The 19234-nt window shown below is 40.8% G+C and overlaps 1 long non-coding RNA gene across 1 annotated transcript; it reads right to left on the bottom strand.

Moving 5' to 3' along the window:
• Positions 1–1699: 1699 nt before the first annotated feature.
• On the bottom strand, positions 1700–17637 carry LOC149440780 (uncharacterized). Its single transcript, XR_016307500.1, has 4 exons — positions 17523–17637; positions 17185–17346; positions 10889–11011; positions 1700–1721 (listed from the first exon to the last, which is right to left on the bottom strand). It is a non-coding gene; the product is annotated as an uncharacterized LOC149440780 (long non-coding RNA).
• Between the last annotated feature and the right edge of the window lie 1597 nt (positions 17638–19234).

Here is a 19234-nt window from a genome sequence, read left to right as displayed (position 1 = left end):
GATCCTTGGGATCCTAAACACAATCTTTCTTCAAGTAATTTTTAAAGGATAAGTTCACCTTTGCAGTATAATAAATACACATATTTTTGCAGAAAAATTATTTTTTCTTGCAGGTGCCTGGAAAGCATTGCACACATGATCAAAGGATTGAGGTGCAATGTCAGGCTTCTGCAGACAAGCCCTACAGCTTTAAGCCCATAATTACATACAGACTGACTGTTTCAAAGCTGCAGGGCTTGTGAATGAACTACGAGATTAAACGTGTGGTTTGTTTCATTCCGAATCGAATATGGGACAAATTTTTCATTATTCGGAAATTCGGATGTATCTGATTTTTTCAAATTACAATATTAATGAACCCAAAATAACAAAACGAAATTTGAATTAGAGTCAAATTTGAAAACATAAAGAATAGAACATAAACAATAAAAAATAAAGAATAGAATAGAAAATAAATAGAAAATAAAATAATAAAATAGAAAATAATACAATAGAATAGAAAACAATAGAATAGAAATAACTGTAGAATATAATGAAATAGAATATAACTGTCTTCCAAAACTCAAATTTCAAATAGAATAAAAAAAATAGAATAAAATAGAATACAACTAACTTCCAAAATTTAAATAGAATAGGAAATCAGAAAATAGAATAGAAAAGAATAGAATAGAAAAAATATAAAATAGAATTGAATGGAATTTAACCTTTTTCCATAATTCAAATGGAATAAATTTGAATTCTAATGGATTAGAATGGAATAGAAAAGAATAGAAAATAAAATAGAAAAAACAATAGAACAAAATAGAAAAATTATAATCGTCTTCTGAAATTCAAATTTCGAATAGAATAAATTCTATGACAATTCGAATTTTCCAAATTAGTTCAAATTGAATTTGAATAGAATTGAATGTGAAAAAAAATAAACAAAACAAAACAAATTCCGAAAATGAATTAACCAAATTTAACAAAACAAAATTATTTAAATAATGAATCGATACAAAACGAAACATTTTTTTCTGCACATGTCTATACGAGACCGCTCATCAGTCCCCTCACAGTTCATTCAGAACTACAAGCGGTCTGCTGTGGTGGATGACAGTACTTGTAGTTCCTTCATTCACAGGAAACTGAATGAACAACAAAGCTGTGTGGGCGGAGCCCCAAACAGCAGTGCTCTTTTCAAGAAGTGACAGCGGATGTGGAGAGAAGATCCACTGCCTGATGTCACACTGAGGGGGGATCGGAGATACTGGTGGCAAAAGCTGGAACATGTTACATGTTCCACCCTAAAGAAAAAAATGTTCCAAAAGATGAACTTACCCTTCCGTCATACCATAGCATGAAGGTACCCATGCTGTTTCATAGCCATGATCATGCCATATTTTTATAAGAGGGTGACCTTGACTGTCTTTTTTGATGACCTTCCCTACATCAATCCTAAATTTCAAAAACAACCTGGTGTGCTTTATTAAATAAAGGGTATCGCAGAGCTTTGCTTTCATCACCTCTTCCTTGCATGCCATCTCTTGACTGACACAATCTACTACTGGTGACGCTTGCAGCTGTTAAAGATGGAGTGCCATGGAGCATGATGCAGACCTTCTCTTCAGTTGGCTCATCGGTGCCTTGAGAAGTTGCCTTAGAGATGACGCAAAAGCTTTTCTGTGCATAGAAGCCTCCAATGCGATTCATTGTATATACGGAGTTAAAGGGTGCTGCTACTGGAAAACAAAATATGTATTTTTAAGATATTACATTTTCAAACAAGCAAAACGCTGATACTCTCAATGGCATGGTTTTCTTTTGAATAAAATGTTGAAGCTATTTCTTTGTTTTGTCTTGTAAACATAATATATTTTAATTGAGATTTGTAATTTGAATATCAATAAGAAACGTTCAAACATGTTTAGTTTTGGATAGAGTTTGTGTTCTGGTCAGGGCTGTGGATAAGGGGGTACTGCCAGTCCTCCTGTACAGGGCCCAGGCCAGCAGGGAGTATCAGATGTGGGCAGGGAGGGTGATCAGCATTGGAGGGGGGGGGGAATTACTGGAACCAATCCCCTGTATGGCTCTTCCTGCAGATGGGAGAATCGGATGTGGGCAGGGAGGGTGATCAGCATGGGGGGGGGGGTTACTAGAACTACTAGAACCGATCCCCTGTACGGCTCTTCCTGCAGATGGGAGAATCGGATGTGGGCAGGGAGGGTGATCAGCATTGGGGGGGGGGGGGTTACTAGAACTGACCCCCTGTATGGCTCTTCCTGCAGATGGGAGAATCGGATGTGAGCAGGGAGGGTGATCAGCATTGGGAGGGGGTTACTAGAACCGATCCCCTGTATGGCTCTTCCTGCAGATGGGAGAATCGGATGTGGGCAGGGAGGGTGATCAGCATTGGGGGGGGAGGGGTTACTGGAACCGATCCCCTGTATGGCTCTTCCTGCAGATGGGAGAATCCGATTTGTGCAGGAAGGGTGATCAGCATGGGGGGGGGGGTTACTGGAACCGAACCCCTGTATGGCTCTCTCTGCAGCAGCTGAAAGCTGTCTTATTCTCCTCTCCCTCCCGCTGAATTTCAGCTGCTGCATACAGGGGATCGGTTCCAGTAATTGCTCCCCCCTCCCGACTCATCCATCACCCACTCTGTAGACCATATGTTTCCCCCCCACTGTCCAGGTCCCCCCTGTGTGCCCCCACTCCCTGCAGTGCTGCCAGCTTCCCTCCTCTCCTTCCCACCAACAGCTGAAGGCGCACAATAGCATCCTACAGGAAGGGTCCAGTAACTATATCACATTTATCAGCCCCTTCCTTTCCTGAATGAACACAACTGATCAGTACCAATCACTCACTGTGTTCACTCATAACTGAAGCCTGGCAAACTGTGTTTACTTGGGGGGTATGCCAGGTAACTGTATGGGGCCCCTTGGATTCTAACAGCAGCTCTGTTCCTGGTTAGGTAGATTTCCTCCTCTTCCTGCCATTGGAACATGAATGCCTAGTACACATGATGAGAAAATCAGATGAAATATACTGCTTTCAAAGCGATCCTCCGGTAATCTGATGATTAGTACACAGCTTTCAAGAGCCAATCATGAAAGTTCATGTGAAATTATCCAAAGGGACATGCACAACATTGTTTCTCAAACAATTCCAGAACGAAAGATTTTCATTGCCCTCCAGAGGATTTACCCCCCCCCCCCTTCCTGACCAACCCATTTTTTGCGATACGGCGCTGTGTTACTTTAACTGACAATTGCGCGGTCATGTAACGCTGCACCCAAATGAAATTTATGTCTTTTTTTTCCCACAAATGGTGATTTTTCAGTGGTATTTAATTGCCAGTGTGGATTTTATTTTTGCACTATAAACAAAAACAAACCGACAATTTGAAAAAAAAAATATATATATTTTTCCCTTTTTTGCTATTAAACATGTCCAGTAAAAAAAAATGTAAAAATCTAATTTCTTCATAGATTTAGGCCAAAATGTATTCTGCTCCATGTCTTTGCTAAAAAAAAATCCCAATACGTGTAAATTAATTGGTTTACGTGAAAGTTATTGTGTCTACAAATGGTGGTATATACTGTATACTGGAATTTTTTTTTCTATACTAGTAATGGAGGCGATCAGCGACTTATAGCGGGACTGCGGCATGCATTCTGACACTGGGTGGGAACTAACTGCCACTGACATCCCAATGACACTATTACAGTGATCAGTGCTAATAAAAAGCACTGACACTGTACTAATGACACAGGAAGAGGTAAACATCTGGGGTGATCAAAGGGTTTAATGTGTACGTTTTACTATGCAAGCATGCTGCTATGCAGAGCAATACAAAATCAGTATGTTGGTGCTGACAGGGGAGAGATCTGTACTGTTAACTTACAGACCTCTCCCCTGTCAGTGTTCCTCAGCGATGTCTGGGGGAATCTCCGGCCAGGGCCCAGTAATCAACAGCTGTAGTCGCTAATGGTGGCACTGGTAGGACGCACATGCGCAACCCCTACTTAGCAATACAAAGTCACATGTGATTTTGCGCAGCCCTGCCACCCTGTAGTAGTAGTTCTGCTATAGGGCAGTCGGGAAACAGTTAATCAGTAAAGTATTCATCCGAAAAAACTGCGCATGCTCAAAAAACAAAAGAATACATTACAAAACAATACATTACATCACTTCCAAAGTCATATTTTGTTGTATGACAATTTTGGTAACTTTAGTAACCTCTTCATTTTCGATATGAGACAAGCATGCAAAAAAAAAAAAAAAACAGATGATTATTGGTCTGATATTCTCATTGTGTGTACCAGGCTTAAGTAAATGGAAATCTCTATAAAAGGGACCCAAGCAATAATAAAAGCATGTTTCTTATTAGGTTGGAGATGAGTTTTTATTGCGGTTATTGCACCCATTACACAGATTTTCCATTACTTTCTGTCTCTTGCTATCCTTTAATATTCAGCTTTAATAAACTTCAATTAAATGTTTATTTCCTTAAGAAGAAGTTGAGTTCTTTCAGCACTTTATTTTGTTTTCTTCACCTGTTACATAGTTAGCCTGGCTGAAAAAAGACAAAAGTCCATCCAGTTCAACCATTAAAAAAAAAATAATAATAATTATAATCCTATACCCACTGTTGATCCAGAGGAAGACAAAAAAACCAGCAAAGCATGATCCTATTTGCTTCTGCAGGGTAAAAAAAATTCCTTCCTGATCCCCGAGAGTCAATCAGATATTCCCTGGATCAACTTTACCTATACATGTTAGTATCCAGTTATATTCTGTGTATCTAAGAAAGAATCCAGGACTTTTTTAAAGCAATCCACTGAGCTGGCCAGAACCAACTCTTGAGGGAGTCTATTCCACATTTTCACAGCTCTTACTGTGAAGAAACCTTTCCATGTTTGGAGATTAAATCTCTTTTCCTCCAGACGTAAAGAGTGCCTCCTTGTCCTCTGTGATGACCTCAGGGTGAATAACTACACCGAGTTCACTATATGAACCACTGATGTATTTATACATGGAGATCGTATCCCCCCTTATGTATTATACATGGAGATCATATCCCCCTTATGTATTATACATAGAGATCATATCCCCCCTTATGTATTATACATGGAGATCATATCCCCCTTATGTATTATACATGGAGATCATATCCCCCCTTATGTATTATACATGGAGATCGTATCCCCCCTTATGTATTATACATGGTGATCGTATCCCCCCTTATGTATTATACATGGAGATCGTATCCCCCCTTATGTATTATACATGGAGATCATATCCCCCCTTATGTATTATACATGGTGATCGTATCCCCCCTTATGTATTATACATGGAGATCGTATCCCCCCTTATGTATTATACATGGAGATCATATCCCCCCTTATGTATTATACATGGAGATCATATCCCCCCTTATGTATTATACATGGAGATCATATCCCCCCTTATGTATTATACATGGAGTTCATATCCCCCTTATGTATTATACATGGTGATCGTATCCCCCCTTATGTATTATACATGGAGATCGTATCCCCCCTTATGTATTATACATGGAGATCATATCCCCCCTTATGTATTATACATGGAGATCATATCCCCCCTTATGTATTATACATGGAGATCATATCCCCCCTTATGTATTATACATGGAGTTCATATCCCCCTTATGTATTATACACGGAGATCATATCCCCCCTTATGTATTATACATGGAGATCATATCCCCCCTTATGTATTATACATGGAGATCATATTCCCCCTTATGTGTTATACATGGAGATCATATCCCCCCTTATGTGTTATACATGGAGATCATATCCCCCCTTATGTGTTATACATGGAGATCATATCCCCCCTTATGTAATATACATGGTGATCATATCCCCCCTTATGTATTATACATGGAGATCATATCCCTCCTTATGTATTATACATGGAGATCATATCCCCTTATGTGTTATACATGGAGATCATATCCCCCCTTATGTATTATACATGGTGATCGTATCCCCCCTTATGTATTATACATGGAGATCGTATCCCCCCTTATGTATTATACATGGAGATCATATCCCCCCTTATGTATTATACATGGAGATCATATCCCCCCTTATGTATTATACATGGAGATCATATCCCCCCTTATGTATTATACATGGAGTTCATATCCCCCTTATGTATTATACATGGTGATCGTATCCCCCCTTATGTATTATACATGGAGATCGTATCCCCCCTTATGTATTATACATGGAGATCATATCCCCCCTTATGTATTATACATGGAGATCATATCCCCCCTTATGTATTATACATGGAGATCATATCCCCCCTTATGTATTATACATGGAGTTCATATCCCCCTTATGTATTATACACGGAGATCATATCCCCCCTTATGTATTATACATGGAGATCATATCCCCCCTTATGTATTATACATGGAGATCATATCCCCCCTTATGTGTTATACATGGAGATCATATCCCCCCTTATGTGTTATACATGGAGATCATATCCCCCCTTATGTAATATACATGGTGATCATATCCCCCCTTATGTAATATACATGGTGATCATATCCCCCCTTATGTATTATACATGGAGATCATATCCCTCCTTATGTATTATACATGGAGATCATATCCCCTTATGTGTTATACATGGAGATCATATCCCCCCTTATGTATTATACATGGAGATCATATCCCCCCTTATGTATTATACATGGAGATCATATCCCCCCTTATGTATTATACATGGTGATCATATCCCCCCCTTATGTATTATACATGGAGATCATATCCCCCTTATGTATTATACATGGAGATCATATCCCCCCTTATGTATTATACATGGAGATCATATCCCCCCTTATGTATTATACATGGAGATCATATCCCCCCTTATGTAATATACATGGTGATCATATCCCCCCTTATGTATTATACATGGAGATCATATCCCTCCTTATGTATTATACATGGAGATCATATCCCCCCCTTAATCTCCTCTTTTCAAGAGAAAAAAATTCAGTTCCTCTAATTTTTATGTACCCTTTGTATGGTATTTTTTTTTGTAGGAAACATAAGCTCCGGAAGGTTCCACCCCCTTCATGACCAGGGCATTTTATTTTTTGCTATTCAGCACTGTGCTTCTTTAACTGGCAATTGCTCAGTTATGCTACACTGTACACAAAGAAATTTATAGCATTTTTTCACACAAATAGAGCTTTTTTTGGTGGTATTTCATCACCAGTAGGTTCTTTATGTTTTGCTGTATAAAAGAAAAAATACCAACAATTTTTGAAAAAAAAACACATTTTTCTTAGTTTTCATAGATTATAAAATTGTGCAAACAAATAATCTTTCTTCATAAATTTCTTTAGTAAAAAATAATTCAAATCAATGTATTTTATTTAGTCTTTGTGAAAGTTACATAATCCACAAACTATAGTATATGCCAGGGGTAGGCAATCTTTTGAGCATAGTGTGCTGAAAAATATTTTCAAAGAAATTGAGAGTGCCGATCACATAAAAAAATGTCAACTTCACACCATCAATCACGAAAAGGAAGCAGTACTTGAATAATAGTAAGAAATGAGTATTGAGCTCTCAAAGATCAATGGAAAGTGGTAAAATAAATGGTAACTTACTGTTGTTCAGATCACCCCAATTTCTGCACCTTCACCCCTCAGACCACCCCAATTCCTGCACCTTCACCCCCTCAGACCACCCCAATTCCTGCACCTTCACCCCTCTGATTACCCCAATTCCTTTACCTTCACACCTCAGATCACATAAAATGCCAACACCTTCACCCCAACTTCTGCACCTTCACACCTCAGATCAATCTCAATTCCTTCACACTACTGATCACCCCAATTCCTTCACACCTCAGATCAGCTCCAATGTCTGCACAGACACACCTCAGGTCACCCCAATTCCTGCACTTTCACTCTTTAGGTCACACACATTTCTGTACCTTCACACCTCAGATCAGCCCCAATCCCTGCACCTTCAGGCCTCCAGTCAGTCTCAATTCCTGAACCTTCAGACCGCAGATTAGCCCTAATGCATGTAGCTTCAGACTGCATATTAGCCCCAATGCATGGTGCTTCAGATCATCCCCAATGCATGTAGCTTCAGACTGCAGATTAGCCCAAATTCCTAATGCATGCAGCTTCAGACCCCAGATCGGCCCCAATGCACGCAGCTTCAGACTGCAGATTGGCCCCAATGCATGCAGCTTCAGACTGCAGATTGGCCCCAATGCATGTAGCTTCAGACTGCAGATTAACCCAAACACATGTAGCTTTAGACCACATCCCTAATGCATGCAGCTTCAGACCTCAGATCAGTCTCAATGCATGCAGCTTCAGACTGCAGATTAGCCCCAATGCATGGTGCTTCAGACCGCAGATTAGCCCCAATGCATGTAGCTTCAGACTGCAGATTAGCCCCAATGCATGGTGCTTCAGATCATCCCCAATGCATGTAGCTTCAGACCGCAGATTAGCCCCAATGCATGTAGCTTCAGACTGCAGATTAGCCCCAATGCATGGTGCTTCAGATCATCCCCAATGCATGTAGCTTCAGCCTGCAGATTAGCCCCAATGCATGGTGCTTCAGATCATCCCCAATGCATGTAGCTTCAGACCGCAGATTAGCCCCAATGCATGTAGCTTCAGACTGCAGATTAGCCCCAATGCATGGTGCTTCAGATCATCCCCAATGCATGTAGCTTCAGACCGCAGATTAGCCCCAATGCATGTAGCTTCAGACTGCAGATCATCCCCAATGCATGTAGCTTCAGACTGCAGATTAGCCCAAATGCATGTAGCTTTAGACCACATTCCTAATGCACGCAGCTTCAGACCGCAGATCGTCCCCAATGCACGCAGCTTCAGACTGCAGATTGGCCCCAATGCACGCAGCTTCAGACTGCAGATTGGCCCCAATGCACGCAGCTTCAGACTGCAGATTGGCCCCAATGCACGCAGCTTCAGACTGCAGATTGGCCCCAATGCATGTAGCTTCAGACTGCAGATTAACCCAAACACATGTAGCTTTAGACCACATCCCTAATGCATGCAGCTTCAAACCTCAGATCAGTCCCAATGCATGCAGCTTCAGACTGCAGATTAGCCCCAATGCATGGAGCTTCAGACCTCAGATCAGTCCCAATACATGTAGTTTCTCACCTCAGAACAGTCCCAATGGCCCATGATATATGACTTATCAGCTCTTAAATAACCCTCAATGCATATCTACACACACTTTAAACCTCAGATTAGCCCAGTGCTTGAATGCATGTGCTTCAGACCACAGATCTGTCCCAGTCCCATACAATTATGTATTTAGGGCACACAACCTTTATAAACTAAAGCCGAACTCCAGGAAAAACTTTTAGTTTAAATATTGGTAACTATTACTTTTAGAAAAATCTGACTAAATTAATCTACACATCCTGACTACGGGCCCAGTGGGAACATTATGGCTTATTTATTTTGGAGCCTGTAAAAATTGTTATCTTGACCAGGATTAATACAAGGCGTTCCGTGAATGAAGTATAGGAGGGATGTGGATGCAACATGATCTCTACTCTTTCATTAACAGAGCACATTGTATTCTATTAAAAAAAAGTACAAGGCCTTTTGTGAATGGGAGGAGGAGGATAGGGATGCTACTGTCACAGCTGATTCCTGCTGCTGTATTGGACACCAGTGAGCAGCAAGCTGCAGCCACTGAGCCTGTGCAGTACATTTTAATGACACGTTTCTAGAGGCCGCAAATATTCGTGGTTGTTGACACAGCCAGCATTTACCTGCACTGGTTGCTGATGGATGAACACAAAGGGGGAGATTTCCTAAACCTGGTTCACTCAGAATCTGGTGCACCTGTGCATGCTAACCAATCAGCTTCTAACCTCAGCTTGTTCAATTAAGCTTTACCAATAAAACCTGGAAGCTGATTGGTTTCCATGTAGAAGTACACGAGATTCTGAGCGAATCAGCTTTAGTAAATAAACCCCAAAGTGCCGTGCAGCTAGCCCATCATAGGTGTCAAAAGCAGCAGCAGGAATCCACAGATTTCTTTTCTGCTAAGTGGCTAAAAACCCGTATGAAAGTAGCCCTAGAACAGGGTTTGGAAACTAGTACTTTAAAAATCCAGGCACAAAACTGTATTCTCAAACAGCACTTGCAAAGCCAGGCACAAAGCTGTAATCACAAAGCCAAGTACAGAGCTGTACTTACATAGCCAGGCACAGAGCTGTATTCGCAAAGCCAGGCACAGAGCTGTACTCACAAAGCCAGGCACAGAGCTGTACTTACATAGCCAAGCACAGAGCTGTATTCGCAAAGCCAGGCACAAAGCTGTAATCACAAAGCCAAGTACAGAGCTGTACTTACATAGCCAGGCACAGAGCTGTACTCACAAAGCCAGGCACAGAGCTGTACTTACAAAGCCAGATACAAAGCTGTACTTACAAAGCCAGGCACAGAGCTGTACTTACAAAGCCAGGCACAGAGCTGTACTTACAAAGCCAGGCACAGAGCTGTACTTACAAAGCCAGGCACAGAGCTGTACTTACAAAGCCAGGTACAGAGCTGTACTTACAAAGCCAGATACAAAGCTTTACTTACAAAGCCAGGTACAGAGCTGTACTTACAAAGCCAGGCACAGAGCTGTACTTACAAAGCCAGGCACAGAGCTGTACTTACAAAGCCAGGTACAGAGCTGTACTTACAAAGCCAGATACAAAGCTTTACTTACAAAGCCAGATACAAAGCTGTACTTACAAAGCAAGATACAAAGCTGTACTTACAAAGCCAGGCGCAGAGCTGTACTTACAAAGCAAGATACAAAGCTGTACTTACAAATCCAGGCACAAAGCCAGTCACAGGGTTGTAGTCACAAGAACTAATGTCCCTTTTGGAAGATTTCTCCGCTATTCCTGTTCCTGTGACCACGCAAAAATTGAAGATCTTCTGTAATGTTCACTTAGCCACCAGAACAAATAAAGAAAGTGATACTCCTTAAGAGGGACACAGACAGCAATAAAAACAGACTAGTGTTCTAATCCATGTCTAAAACCAAAAAAAAAAATGTTTTGCCTTCAGTTATACTTTAATTTCTCCAGCAGGTTGACCAATTGTCTTAGGTATAAATTCTATATTTGGCAATCTTGCTTATTACATTGATGCATATTAACAGAAATATATCAGGAGTCTTTTATTAATAAATTCAAACATTAAGTGGGATGAGTTGTATACCTGGCTTACCTCACATTTTCCACATGATCTAGGTACAAAAACAGTAAAATATTATTTAGATACAATATATGTGACAATAGCAACAAGATATCTTCTAGACCAGGGGTGGCCAAACTTTTTGACTTGAGGGCCGCAATGGGTTCATATATTGGACCCGGGGGCCGGACCAAGAGTAGATGAATGATGTGTATGTGTCATCCATAGTAAGTATAGTAATATTCCCCCATAGTAAGCATAGTAATTAATCCCCCATATAGTAATTCATCCCCCATATAGTAATTCATCCCCCATATAGTAATTCATCCCCCATAGTAATTCATCCCCCATATAGTAATTCATCCCCCATAGTAATTCATCCCCCATATAGTAATTCATCCCCCATAGTAATTCATCCCCCATAGTAATTAATCCCCCATAGTAATTCATCCCCCATATAGTAATTCATCCCCCATAGTAATTCATCCCCCATAGTAATTCATCCCCCATATAGTAATTCATCCCCCATAGTAATTAATCCCCCATATAGTAATTCATCCCCCATATAGTAATTCATCCCCCATAGTAATTCATCCCCCATATAGTAATTCATCCCCCATAGTAATTCATCCCCCCTATAGTAATTCATCCCCCATAGTAATTAATCCCCCATAGTAATTCATCCCCCATATAGTAATTCATCCCCCATAGTAATTCATCCCCCATATAGTAATTCATCCCCCATATAGTAATTCATCCCCCATAGTAATTCATCCCCCATATAGTAATTCATCCCCCATAGTAATTCATCCCCCATATAGTAATTCATCCCCCATATAGTAATTCATCCCCCATAGTAATTCATCCCCCATATAGTAATTCATCCCCCATAGTAATTCATCCCCCATATAGTAATTCATCCCCCATAGTAATTCATCCCCCATATAGTAATTCATCCCCCATAGTAATTCATCCCCCATATAGTAATTCATCCCCCATAGTAATTCATCCCCCATAGTAATTCATCCCCCATATTAATTCATCCCCCATATAGTAATTTATCCCCCATAGTAATTCATCCCCCATATAGTAATTCATCCCCCCTATAGTAATTAATCCCCCATATAGTAATTCATCCCCCATATTAATTCATCCCCCATAGTACTATTCCCCCCCAAGTAGTAAGCCAAGTCCCCCCTGTGTCAATTTACTTACCTTTGCTCCGCGCGTTCCTCTCGCCGTGTTCCCGCGCCGTTCTGGTCTTCAGGGCGGACTATGAGAGGAGCCTAGCTCCCCTCACGTTCGTTACGCTGCCCCGCCTACACACATCCTGACAGCCAATGTATCACACTCCGCGGGCCGGATTAAAAGGTCCGCCGGGCCGTAGTTTGCCCATTGCTGTTCTAGAGGCAATTCATTTTATTGTTACTAAGAAATCTTTTTCCTGTTTCAAGACACATTTATTTTACAGGTCAAAAGTTCACACAGAGTTATGCAAATCTATTTATGGGATGTTAAAAAAAAAAAAACATCTATTCCAACAACCCATTTGGTACAAATCCTGTTCTCCATAGACAATACATCCACAATATTTGAATTCGTTTTAAAATACATACCACACAAACCAGAAAGAGAATGAATTTCTTGATTTAGTAGTTACAGACACAGTATAACAAACTAAATAAAATAAAAAACACTTTAAAATGGTTTGATACACACACTCACGGAAGAGAGTCCACCCCTCACATTTTTGTAAATATTTTATTCTATCTTTTCATGTGACGACACTGAAGAAATGACACTTTGCTACAATGTGACGTAGTGAGTGTACAGCTTGTATAACATGTCAATTTGCTGTCTTGTCAAAATAACTCAACACACAACCATTAATGTCTAAATCGCTGGCAACAAAAGTGAGTACACATGATTTTGGCCAATCATGGCTCTTCCTGAGAACTCAGCTGTGATTGGCCAAAGCGTATTTCACATTGTTTGGGCGCTCAGGCAAACTTCCCACTGAACGCCCTTACCGTTTGAGTGTTCAGCGAATGTTCAACTCGAACCATCAGCCCTTCCCTACTAATCACCAGACAGCAGGCTATAGTCCACTGTTGGCTGATTCTGGGTCACATGAGGTCAAAGGTAAGTGCTCTCTGTGACCCACAAAAGGCTTTATATATACAGTATCTCCCAGAAGTGAGTCCACCCCTCACATTTTTTAAATATCTTATTCTGTCTTTTCATGTGACAACACTGAAGAAATGACACTTTGCTACAATGTGACGTAGTGAGGGTACAACTTGTATAACATGTAAATTTGCCGTCCCCTCAAAATAACTCAACACACAGCCATTAATGTCTAAACCACTGGCAACAAAAGTGAGTCCACCCCTAAATGTCCAAATTGGGCCCAAAATGTCAATATTTTGTGTGGCCACCATTATTTTCCAGTACTACCTTAACCCTCTTGGGCATGGAGTTCACCAGAGCTTCACAGGTTATCACTGGAATCCTCTTCCACTCCTCCATGATGTCATCACGGAGCTGGTGGATGTTAGAGACCTTACGCTTTGGCCAATCACAGCTGAGTTCTCAGGAAGAGCCATGATTGGCCAAAGTCTTGGTGCCTTTGGCCAATCATGGCTCAGGGGCTAAGCCCACACCCCACACTATTTAAGACTGCTTCCTTGCGTAATGTGTGTTATAGGAGCAGCCTTGTGCAGTATTATAGCAGTAGTCTCATGCAGTGTTATAGGAGCAAAAATTTAAAAAAAACAGTTCATAGTGCACAAACATATTGCACCCAAGCACTAAAATCCCATCCCACACAGAAAAATAAAGTGAAAAAATCCCCATCATGTCTGAAAGGCCAAGAAGGAGAGGCAGCTCCTCACAGGCAGCTAAGAGAGGGCAAGCAGCCTCTGTGTCCACAGTGAAAAGTGGTGGTCGTGGACATGGTGTATCCTCTGCAGGTAGGGCACGCTTGTCCTTTTTTTCTGGTGCTGGCCGTATTATTGAGCCACAACGTGCAGAAGAGGTGGTGGAGTGGATAACTCAGCCATCCTCATCCTCTGTCACCCAGGCTCATACTATTTTGCCTTCCACCACAGCTGCCAAAGCGGCCTATTCCACAGGTTCCTTGTCCACCACAGCTGCTCCTTCCTTAGCCCCACCATCATGCAGGAGTCACTAGAATTATTTGATCATAGAGTCAGTTACATGCTGCTGGAGGACGCGCAGCAATATGAATGCTCTGATGTTAATGCTCCAATGTCCGATGGAATTAAGTTCACCGCTAGTATCCAACAAAAAACTATAGACTTCCAAGACTGTACTACATTTAAACATGATGATTCAATGGAAGCAAAAACATTATTCAAAAGCATCCATAGAAATGGCTATATACCAGTGAAAAGTTGCCACCATCCGAAATTGAAGAAAGCCATTCCTAAAGGACAATTCATGAGGGTAAGGAGGAATTGTTCACGGCAAGAGGATTTTATCAAGCAAACTGATATCCTTATAGATAGTTTTAAGGAAAAGGGCTATAGAATAGAGGAATTAAATAAAGTGAGAGAAGAAATAGGCCATTTGAATAGGGGAGACTTACTAGAGGGGGGAGGGGAGAGAAACTGATAAGAGGAAAGATACTGCCTTTATTACTGGGTTTAATAAACAATATAAAGAGTTAGAAAAGTGTTTTAGAAGACATTGGCCCATTCTGTGTAAGGACCCTGTATTAAAAACTATACTCCCAATGCCCCAGATGCTGCAATAACCTACTTATCTGACCTTACAATAGAGGAGGAACGAGTTTCCCCCATATACATACATACTACTTAGCAACACTCGATCAGCTCTACTACTGGTGGCATTCCTCATTGGAAAAAATATGGTCTAATATGGAAAAACATCTCTTCCATCCTAGTACACCACATACCTACCTACTACTTTACTTCATGGACAACAAACCCCCTCTAATCAAACACCCCTGTATAAAGGCCTCTTTAGACACATGGTTGAACCTTCTAGCACTCTCCCTCCAAAAGTCAAATATGATACATATACCTCGCAACGCCCTCTCCACTTTCAACCCACATCGTAACTTAACCAAATGGGAATCTTCAGGAATTTCTTTATTATCTGACCTGCTTATGAACCAAGATCTAGCTACATTCTAACAACTTCAACACAAATATCCTCTCTCTTCGAACGAAAATTTTACTTACCTCCGAATACAACACTTCCTAAAAAGCAATACGATTTCCCATATCACAGAACTACCAACCCTACCATTCCAATATTTGAATAATACCCAATATCCCAGTAAAGGAATCTCCCTGAGACTGTATCTGTGGCTGGGTCACAGTTGCAGTGAGTGGAGGATGATGGATCCACACTCTGACAAATCCCAGGCTGGAATTCCCCAGACAATGGGGGGGAGATAAAATGCTGTGACAGCAGGCAGCCCACCCACACACAACACCGGAAGGAATGGCAACTCAGCTGCTATACTGGCCTCAGACACCCGGCATCTTCCTCTGTCCTTTCTTCCTCCCCTCACTCAGTTGAAGGTTCATTCATGACGTGAATGAACACAGAGAGAGTGCCAGCCTGTGCTGCGCCCAGGTGGACCTTGGGGGCAGTGCACCCTAGGCAGCAGTCTAGTCTGCCTAGTGGAAGCACCGGCCCTGCCTGTGGGATCCCCCTGAAAGCTGGAAATCACTATAGTAGTCACTACTACTACAGAGATTGCAACTAGCTGCCTTGTTGCTTATTAAACACAGGAGTCTCTTGCTTGGCATAGGCACCATCCACAGAACACTTTGCATTTTCTCAATGAGTGCACAGTATTCTTTGATTGGATGAGGTGGAGAGGCAAGATGGTGACATCACAATCTTCACCTTATCCAATTGGAGAACACTTTGCAGTCATAAAGAAAATGCATTGACTGTTCTCTGAAAGGTGCCCATGCCTAATGGGCAGCCTCCTGTGTTCACAATGTAACAAGGCAGCCAATCGGCAGGGGGCCTTGAAGCTACTGAAGAACACTGTGTTAGCGGTTTGTACTATAGTAATTTACAGCTTTCATAAGGGTCCCACGGTATGGCCCAAGCAGGACCAATGTAACTATGTAAAAATTACCATACCCATCTTCAAACTTAAAAAAGAGTTAGGCTAAGTTCACATTTGACATTTTTTACATTCTTAATGTGCATTTAACACGCGTTTAATGCGTGTTAAAAAATTCACCCCAGACACCCTCCAAATGATTTTTTTCCACTTGACTGATATTGTACCTTTCACGTCACTGATATTTGACTAACACTTGTTAAGCGTGCTGTAAATGCACCGTAAATGCTACAGGCACGTTTACAACACATTTTCATAGACTTGAATGGAATAAATGAAAAAACTTCAGCTCCTCCCAGTCTCAACATGTAGCTTCATTTTTGCCGCACAGCAAAGTGAAGTGACGCAAACACTACATGTTTTTCAAATGTGGACAGCTCTGTCCAATGTCCATATTGCCATCCATTGCAGGCTGCTTTAGTAGGCAATGGCTGCAAAAAATGGGCCTCTGGTGCCTTTTTCTAATGCCAGTGTGAAAAGGGCCTCAGTAAGGGGCAACTAACTACAATGTAATATTTTCTTACACATACAGTGATGATCAGTGCCAAAAATGACACTAGCAAAGGTTCTGCTTCACAGAGATCTCTGCATGTACAGCCCCAGGCATGAGCCTGCCAGAGAAGAGTCCTAGAATGCCAAAGGTATCCTTTACACTGTACATGAACATCAACAGCAAATTTTGAAATAGCCTGAGAGCAGACACTAATAGACACATCATTTTTTCATTGGTCATACACGTCTGAAAAGATTGATTCTTAAAAAGTAGAAATCAATTCAGGTAAGGACTTACCAGGTGACTGGAGAATCTACTGTATGCGTGCACTCTGGATTTCTCTTGCTTTTATGAGGTCTCTGATAAGTTCCAGTTTCACTTTTAACCTTTGTCATGTTATATATTCTTTTAGGCACTTTTTTTTTCTTGAACGGAAACACGGTAATTCACCATTTGGTTCTATTTGAATAAATAGCATATATAAGAACATGAATTGAACAGGAAAAAAAATAACCTTCTAGCTAGTCATTTTTGCTTAATATGGTCTATAAAAATTAAATAATGGTATATACACATACAGTTGAGAGATAATGTCAAAAAACAGTGTCAAATAATTGGTATAACAGCCTGTATACCTGGAGCTTATTCATCCTAGTCCATTGAAAACAAATGATGTATCTGAGCAGGATCACATGAAAGGATGAATGGATCGAATTTCTATCCACGACCAGTACTTGGATAGCTGTAAATCCCTGAGTCTATTTATTGCTGTCCAAGTCCAACACATGGCTGATTGGGAGCTACACTGCCTGCACACATCCTCGTATACCGTCCTCTCCTCCCTCTTTTGTACATTGGATACTCTGGCCTATTTGAAGTCACATTGACAACTACTCATGCTACTAATAATGGGTATGTTCTGCAAGGCTTAAAAGGGCCAACCAGGAATCACTGGGTTCACCAGGTTTATGCCCCTCTGGTCTAGTGAGCTCTCACCCAAGATTCTCAAATTGCTGGGCTTCCAAAGATGAGAATAGACCAGTGGTTCTCAACCTTCCTAATGCCGTGACCCTTTAATACAGTTCCTCATGTTGTGGTGACCCCCAACCATGAAATTATTTACCCAGTAATTATAATTCATGAGTGTCGTTTTACCTCCAATACTGCTGCTTTCAACACAGTAGCTGCTTTTAACAGAGTAGCTGCTTTCAACACAGCGGCTGCTTTCTACACAGTAGCTGCTCTTTACACATCGCAAATATGTGTTTTCTGATGGTCTTAGGGGACCCCTGTGAAAGGGTCGTTCGACCCCCAAAGGGGTCGCGACCCACAGGTTGAGAACCACTGGAATAGACTGATATTTGCACCTTGTCACAGCTATACACAGTGGTCAGCTCAAATCTTTTGAGTAATTATGAACAGATTTTGACTTTAACCAGAAATAGTTTTATCAGTACCTGCAACTTCATTATGCATTACAAACCCAAAATAAAGCACTTAAATCCAACTATTAGAAAAATACTTACTCAAGTTCTCACTACATTGTAGAACGATATTAGTGGTAGATGTACATGCGACATTTGGTATAATGTTCTTCAATCTGCCCAACTGGTATCACTATTATCCTCACAGAAGTTAACCAAGCCCTTCCTTTTCCATAGAATATATTGTACCCCCAAATTTCTCCACAGGTTTGGTTCACAAGTCGACTCCTGATACAGTAGATGTGGTCATCCCCATGGGAACCCTATATATCTTCTCTGGTGTTGACCTAACTTGAGGAGCTTTTGTAACAGAGTGATTACAACCCTTAATAACTCTTCCCTTTTGGATGACAGCTCATCTCTGGGGATTACATCACATTTGCTGCACACTGGATGCTGGCCTTGAAATGGGTATCAGTAAATTCACCCTTTGTAGAAGAATGGCTATGTGAACAAAGCAGATGTATTTTATTCAAGAATTATAACTATTTTTTTTTTTAAATGCACTGCATAAATTAGATTCTGTTAGGTCTGTCCACTAGACAGAAACAATGAGTGCTCTTCTTGTACAACACATAACTGCCCGATCTTCTAGTTGTCTGCAAATGTACTGTGCCTTAACTGTAATCTATTAAGTTGTTCTTCACTGATGGAAAATTAACGTACTTTGATCCATATTTTGTTATTTTTTTTCTTTGTTTCTCTTTCCTGTGTGAGATTGTCTTGTTGTATTTCTCACAAATAAAATTAAATTAAATCTGATTAAAAAATATATGTTGTGTATACACATACCTCCAGTGTGAGTTATAGGTTTTATAAAGAGATAGTACAGCAAAATCCAGAGACTCCTTCTCTCCTTTTGA

Source organism: Staurois parvus, unplaced genomic scaffold (genome assembly GCF_062004578.1).
Source record: "Staurois parvus isolate SC_StPar_1 unplaced genomic scaffold, SC_StPar_1.0 ptg001053l, whole genome shotgun sequence".
In the NCBI taxonomy this organism is placed as follows: domain Eukaryota; kingdom Metazoa; phylum Chordata; class Amphibia; order Anura; family Ranidae; genus Staurois; species Staurois parvus.
This window is presented reverse-complemented; position numbering and strand designations above follow the sequence as displayed.